Source organism: Dipteris shenzhenensis, chromosome 7 (assembly GCF_047967505.1).
Source record: "Dipteris shenzhenensis isolate YYH24624 ecotype China chromosome 7, Dip_SZ_1.0, whole genome shotgun sequence".
NCBI lineage: Eukaryota > Viridiplantae > Streptophyta > Polypodiopsida > Gleicheniales > Dipteridaceae > Dipteris > Dipteris shenzhenensis.
In genome coordinates, this window is record NC_141602.1 from 27,092,230 (window position 1) to 27,100,325 (window position 8,096).

Consider the following 8,096-nt stretch of genomic DNA (forward strand, 5'->3'; position numbering starts at 1 on the left):
GTGGAAAAATGAGGCAAAGGGTTGTCGCACATAATTGAGAGTGCGTACCCACTTAGCCCACATAGGAGAATTTTCCACACACACTATGCACGTGGGAGGATGCATTTATTGGGAGAGACCCTCTCTCTTGGCTATAAAAGGAGGGGGCTATTCCTTGATGTAACTCGCTCATTCTTGTAAAGCCACCTAGCTAGTACTTTGATTTCCCCCCCCATCCTTCCTTTCAAATAAAGCATGACTCTCTTCCCTTGATGTCTCCATCTCTACATTCCACCTCCCATCATGTACATGCTCCTCTTCCCCCTCTTCCTTTCCCCTTGTGCCATAGTCCCCCTCTTCATTCCCACCCCTCTTAATCCCTTTTCCCCACCTATGTTAACGCTTCTCCCCTCACGTTCCCTTTTCCTCCATGGCCCTTGAGCGTCGCCATGCCTAGCATCTAGATGCATGTCTCGAATTCTTTTCTAGTTAATAGAATTGGTGTGGCTACTAGGATTGAAATCTCCACAACTAGTGGCATAAAATTCGTTACTCCTACGACTGGGTGTAGTTCTGCAACACCTTTCGTGTGCGGTTCTCTACTTTTGTGCCTCCAATTTGCGTGTCTTCTGCTTGCAGTTCTCTATCTCTGCGACTGCATAACTTCTTAGTTTCTGCACCTTCAACCTATGGTTCCTGCGCATCTTCTGTGCGGCGCCATGCATCTTTTGGTCGACCGTGCTTGCAAAACCGCTCCTACGCATCTGCAACAGACCTCCTGCCCCCCCTCTATCTTCTTCTTCTTCTTCTCTTTCTCCTCTCCTCTCCTCTCCTCTCCTCTCCTCTCCTCTCTTTTTATTAAGGAGTGGGAATTGAATCCAAGACCTCTCCATTCACAAAAGGAAGACTTACCAATGGGCCAGCAAATAGGAAGTGATGAAAGTGTAATGATATTGCTTATATGGTGAAATCTCATGAACTGCAACTCTCTAATCATAGGGAGTTTCCTCTTGTTGTAAAAAGCAAAAGTACTTCATTTCATGTGCTCTATTCATATCTCATACTAGATCGCAAATTCTGAACTTTTTCAAGTTCACTCCTTGGACGCATGCCACACGAGGAGGGTGGATATTTATGTCACTTCTCGACAAGTTTAAGGATTTGGTGCTTGGTCCTCTGCTCATTACGGCTACCAATTGGCGAGATCTCTTTCTTGATCTTCATGTCGATCTTCAACAACTGATTGTACAATGCATTGCTCAACAACGGGTGGAATGATACACTGTGGATGATTCAAGGTGAAGAACTAGTGATACACTGGGAGGATTTTGATTTCAATTCTACTCATTGTGCGGTGATCGAGCTACTTGTTGCATCGGAGGTAATTAAAAGAGTGACATTCTTTGAAGGGTGGGATGTTTTCCAAGCTTGGGGGGAGATTTAATGCATCTGCTTATTAATGCCTGTGGATAAGCTTGTCTTGAATGATTTCTTCTCGATCTCACTACAAAGGTTTCTAGGGCTCAGCTATGGTTGGTAATGTTTTGACTAAGGAATCCCTTTGTACCTAATCAACCATTTGTGCCTCATTTTGAGCTTCAAGTTGTAATTCTTTTTTGTGTAAAGATAAACTATCAGCAAAGGATTGCAAGTTTATCTGGTACTAAACGTCTTGCTCAAGTATTGAATTCTCCCCACCCTCTCCTTCTACCTATCTTGGACTATCGAGAAACTTGGGATGTCTGGATTTTAGTCTTTGTGTGATGACATCTTGGATCCCTCAATTTGACAGAGCATACAAACCTTTGACGAAGGTTGCTAGTCTAGGTGTGAAGCTCACTTCACCAAGGGGTGAGGTGTATTGTTATAGCAAGTCTGCACCAGCAAGTACTTGCAACCAAGCTGAGTACTTGGCACTCATTTTTGGGCTACAAAAGGCGCAAGAACATCGCATCAAGCAACTTGAGGTGCAAGGAGATTCTCAACTTGTGTGTGAACAAGTTAGTGGAAGGTGGAAGGTGCGGAGCGAAGGCTTGGTTCCACAACATCAACAAGCATTGGAACTTTGCCAACAATTTGAACAGGTAAATTTTTAGCATATCCCTCGAGCTTAAAATTTAGTTGCTGATTTCTTGGCACGTGAAGCTTGTACTTCAATCACGCATGAAGCGAGTGGAACCACCGTCCAACAAAGCCGCAAGCCATGAATGAGGGTGATTATTTGTGAGGAATGCAAAGGTTATGGTCATCATGAAACTAAGTGTTGGGCATATTTGATACGAGTTTATCGACTTCGGAAGATCATCAGAAAGGTCCTCAAGGACATTGCTCAAAAGAAGGATGCCAGACTGCACACCCCTTGAAGAAATAGCATGGCGACTACAAGAATTGGAAGAAGCTGAAGGTGATGTGCAAGCTCTCTAACTATTGACATTTGTCATGGCATTCTTGTTTGCCTTGATAAACAACCTCATGCAACGCCCCGTCTCTAACCCTCGCTTGTAAAGATGGATGCAATATCATGAGGGTTGGTCCTTTTAAGATTGTCTATGAGCTATTCTATGCTGAAGATTCTTCCCGTGTAGTATTTCACAATACACCAGCCTGCCTATGTGTGCTTTGTGGATGTATCTTCACCTGATTTTCAGTTCAAGCTACCTCTTTCCATTGTTTGCCAATAGATAAGCCTCATTTCGTCTCTCTCTCTTTTCCATTTTCCAAGCATGGCTGACATTCCCGTGATTTGTGGATGGGTTAAAGAAAATCCAAATGAGTATCTTGTGGCCTTCAAGTGCCGTTGTGTTTCTCTCAACTTTCTTACTGAAGATAGATGGATGTTGGTTCTTCCCACATTTCTAGAGGGTTTGGCTCGAGTGTGGTATGAGAAGTAGGCCGAAGACATTTGCCAAAGTTGGCCAAGGTTGACAGTAGCTATGATCCAGTATTTCGGCAAAGAAGAGGAGCCGGAGAATGTGTACCTGCAGGTGGCAAACCTGAAACAGTCAGAAGGTGAGACAACGCATCGATATGTGGATCGAGCGGCCGTGCTCTTGGACCATTTAATTGCCACGTAGGACAACGCCAAATTTGGCTTGGAATGACTCAGCATATGCTAGGCTATCTTGTAGGAGAAGCAAGTGATGAATTCCACCTCAAGCTTAAATGGGAGAATCCAGAAACCATGGTGCTAAAAGTTTGATAAAGTTCGGTCTGACCCCGCTTCAAAGAAGACGGTTGTCCCTCTGCAACCCCCTCAACTCTTGCAACAATAACCTGTGGGGTCCAACTCAGGGGCATACCCCCACCCCCCATCAAGGATGTATCCACTGCCTCCACCTCAATTGTATGGTCCTCCCTTAGATGCTTACCCTCAAGGAGTATATTCTCAACCTCTGCCAAGAAGATTTCCCTAGCCTCGCCCACGAGCCCTCCTCCTTCCTATTCCCGTGGCCCAACCTGCTAAAGAACCCAGAGTCAATGACCTAGCCAAGGCCCTGAATGATCTTCGACTTGAGATGGTGGGCATCAGAAATCAAGCCAATCGCCCTCCAAGAGAACGTGCCAATGTTGTGTGTTACGAGGGCCACCAGAAGGGTCATTATCGCATAGAATGTCCCAATATTCGAAGGGTGAATCTTCTAAGTGAATCACTCACCGACGATTTTGATGTAGAGATCCTTGACCTCAAGAAAAGAAGTACCACCTCAAACCCCTCTTCAAACTGTGGACTAGGCTGCCCCAGGAAGAAGGTGTCCTTCTCAGAGCCCTTAGATGCTGCGACGGCAGACCCACCAATAGAGAAGACTAAAAGATCTCGCAAAAGTAAGTGGTCGCCCTCGAATTTTCCTATTGGCTCAGGGCAAGAGGACTATTCGGTCGTTCAGGACCTTGCTCATCAGTCTTTGAGCATCACGCTTCCTCAACTAATAGCATTAAGCCCTAGGTGAGACGTGAGCTGCAGTAAGGGCTCTCAACAAGGAGGAGCAAGAAAAAGGAAAAGGTACGAGAGATTTCTTCTCTCTCTGAAGAAATTGATCGGCACCCGCATATAGTAGATGTCATCATAGATAATTGTCGTGTCAAAAGTGTGTGTGTCAATGGGGGAGCTGCATGTAATATCATGGTGCCCCGTATCATGAAGAAATTGAATTTGAAATGCACAAGGCGTTCCTCCACTCAAATCAAGGTAGTAGATGGTTGACGACTCGCCACCTTGGGAGTCATTGAGGATTTGCCCATCATTGTCAATGGGTTGACCACCACCATCAATTTCTATGTAGTGGACATCGAAGATATAGGCAAGAGTTACCCAACCATACTCGGGAGACCATGGTTGAGAAAGAGTGATGAAGTCAGCTATTGGAAGACAAGACACATGTCTTTTGGTGCTTCTAAGGAGAAGATCCTAGTGCAACCAGGTGCCACTGAACCAGAAGAAGAAGAGGAGCAAGACAGTGATACGCTCTCATCCTTGGTGTCTGAGTCAATGGAAGATTCAGACTGGGGGGGAGTTCTCAAAGGAAGAAGTTTACATGATGGGGGTGTCTCCGACCCGGCCACCCGCGGAAAAGATAACAGCTGGTCCTCAACAGCATGAATCTATGCTTTCCCCAAACCTCACTTCGAGTGAGAAAGATGAGTTCCTAGAAATGTTCAAAGGTTTCCTTGACCTCTTCACAACTAGCTACCACCACCTTCGCCATGTGACTACCATAGAACACAAGATAGAGCTGAAGCCTGATGCTAAGCTAGTGGCTCAGAAGTATCAAAGATTAGGGCCCCTATAGACCGGACGCTTTGTGCTCAGAGTTGCATAAGCTTGTAGAAGCTGGGTTTATTGTTCCGGTTCACAATACTGAATGGGTTTCACCAGTAGTAGTCACCCCAGAGAAAAACATAAAGTGGCAGGTCTACATCGATTATAAGAAACTCAATGCGGCCACTAAGAGGGACCATCATCCTCTGCCCTTTCAAGACCTCATTCTTGAGAAGGTAAGTGGTCATGAGATGTATACTTTCTGTGATGGTTACTCCAGGTTTTATCAAATCAGAATTGCCAAGAAGGATCTGCTTAAAACCACATTTGCCACACCCTTGGGGACGTTTGCATTCAAAGTAATGCCATTTGGCCTCACCAATGCTCTTGCTACCTTTCAAAGATTCATGTAGATGGTGTTTGCTCCTTATTTGGGGGTTTTCTTGGAGGTGTTTTTACATGATTTTTGTATATTCTCGACACATAAGGAGTACGTCATGAAGGTTAGGTTGGCCTTCCAAAGGGTCAACGATGTGAATGGCACTCTCAACCCTAATAAATGCACCATTGGGGCCACTCAAGGGAGGTTACTAGGGCATATTGTCTCATCCGAGGGCATCAAGCCTGACCCCGAGAAGGTAGAAGCTATCCTCAAGCTCTCCCCACCAACAACCAAACGTCAGGTATGCTCATTTGTCAATCTAGCAGGATACTATTGCCGCTTCATTGATCAATATGTTGCTTTGATGCGACCCATGACTATGCTATCAAAAGATGGAGTTGATTTCTCTTGGGATGAGGATTGTGATCATGGGTTTGTACAAATAAAGAGTGCTCTAGCTTCAGAACCCATTCTACGCAATCCTGATTGGTCAAAGACTTTCTATATCAATCTTGGGTTTGGTGAGCACACTTTGGCAGGTATTCTTCTCTAGCAAGGGGAGGATCGGTTCATGTATCCCATTCGATTTGCTTCTCGACAATTGCTCGAAACTGAACGATGCTACTCTAAGGCTGATAAGCATGCTTTGTCTTTCGTGTTCTACATTGAGAAATTTAAGCATTATGTGGCTGGAAAGTCCTTCATTATAATCTCTAGCAATGTCTTGCAAAGCAGGTTCTTCAATCACCAAATCCCATGGGCCGATTGGCCAAATGGTTGGCAGTTTTACAAGAATATGATTTTTCTTTCAAAATTGTAAAAGGGGGTTGTTCCAACTTGAAGAATTTTAATTGATTTAGAGGAGTGCCTCGATGTAACCCTTGTAGCAGCCATAGAAGTTGGGGATCCATGGTATGGTGGTATATACAGGTTTCTGACCGCTTTCTCCTTTCCTCCAGAAAGTACTAGCTATGAGAGAAAGAAAATCCGTAGAGATAGTAGGCGCTACACTCTCTTTGATGGGGTGTTGTACTGTCAAGGCCTGGATGGGATACTAAGATGGGCCATTGATGCAGGTGAAGTACCTAAGGTATTGAAGCATTATTATGATGGATTTTGTGGAGGCCACTATGCCAGTGAGACTATACAGCCAAGAAGATTTTACATGCTAGGTACTATTGGCCGACCTTGTTCAAGGATGTCACCATGTAGTGCAAAATTTGTGAACCATGCCAATTCTTTGGTAGGAAGGATTTGCATCCTGGGCAACATCACCCAGTGATGTCCATCCATTTGTTTCAGAAGTGGGGAATAGATTTTGTCGGGCCCCTACCCATGACTGCCTGCAAAAAGAAGTATCTTTTGGTACCCACTCAGTATGTCACTAAGTGGGCTGAAGCTATCGGCCTCCCCACTGCAAATGGTAAGGCAATTTCAAACTTCATATTTGAACGTATCTGCACAAGGTTTGGGACACCCATGGAAATAGTATCTGACCATGGGAGTTCATTCTTAAATAAAGCAGTGGAGTTGCTCATGGATCGCATGGGTATTGATCATCGCACTTCTAGCATCTATTATCCAGCATCCATGGGACAAACGGAGCAGACCAATGGCCTCCTTTGTAAATCCATGGGAAAAATGGCCACAGGGAATAGGAGCCAGTGGGATCAGAAGGTCATTGGAGCCGTGTGGGCTTACAACATCACCCATAAAATGTCTACAGGTCACACTCCTTTTGAGTTGGTGTACAGTACTGAGGCAGTTTTACCACTAGAGATAGAGATTCCGACCTTGAGATTGGAACAAGAATAGAGGATGACAGAAGATGAACATGTAGAGGCTACGTTGGTACAACTTGAGAAGTCAGATGAAACCCGATGCCTTGCACTACATCAAATAGAGATCCAAAAGAATCAACAAAAGGCCCACTTGGATGCTAAGATTCGCAAGGGATGGGAAAGACACTTTGCTGAGGGGGATGTTGTGCTATGCTTTGATAATAGATTAGACCACCAAATGGATAAAAAGTTCCTTCCACTGTGGACCGGTCCATACAAAGTCATCAAGGAACGTAGCAATGGTTCTGTACAAGTACAGGAGCTGCATGAGCCATATGGCAAGAAGGTGATCAACAAATGTTATCTCAAGCCCTTCTTTGTTCGTGATGGTCCCAGGCATGGAAATGCTGTGCATTCCCTTCCTGGGGGGGGGGAATTGTTATGGATAAATTTGACCAAGGTAAAAGGCATAAATATGTGTGTGTGATTGTATGTGTAGTAATAGTATAATAAAATATGGTGTGCATGGGGCCCAGGGTTGAGATGGCAGGGCATGACCATGTGCCACCCTTCCACGTAAGAGGACCCATAAGGTGTGTAGTACATAATCCATGGTAGTAATATTATAAAATCTTAAGGTGGGATGGTTCCTCCATGTGCCACCCCTCCACCTAGGCGGTCCCATGCCTGCATTTAGTGAGACATGGACCAAGGACCATGGGAGAAGTAATATAAAATAGGTGGAGATGAATATTATATTGGATTATTCCCTCCATGTAGGATAGGCCCATGTGGGGGCAGTGTAGATAGTCAAAGTATGCAAGTTAAATAATGGGGAAAGTAGGATGAGGTGGCAAGACTCCTTGTGCCAACCCTCCACTTGTTCTCCTAGATGTTTGAACGTATTATAAAATTAGAAAGAGACCAAGGGAGTATCTTAGACTTGGGATATGGGGTTTGATTTATGTGGAAAAATGAGGCAAAGGATTATCGCACACAATTGAGAGTGCGTACCCACCTAGCCCACATGGGAGACTTTTCCACACACACCATGCATGTGGGAGGATGCATTTATTGGGAGAGACCCATTCTCTTGGCTATAAAAGGAGGGGGCTATTCCTTGATGTAACACGCTCATTCTTGTAAAGCCACCTAGCTAGTACTTTGATTTCCCCCCCCATCCTTCCTTTCAAATAAA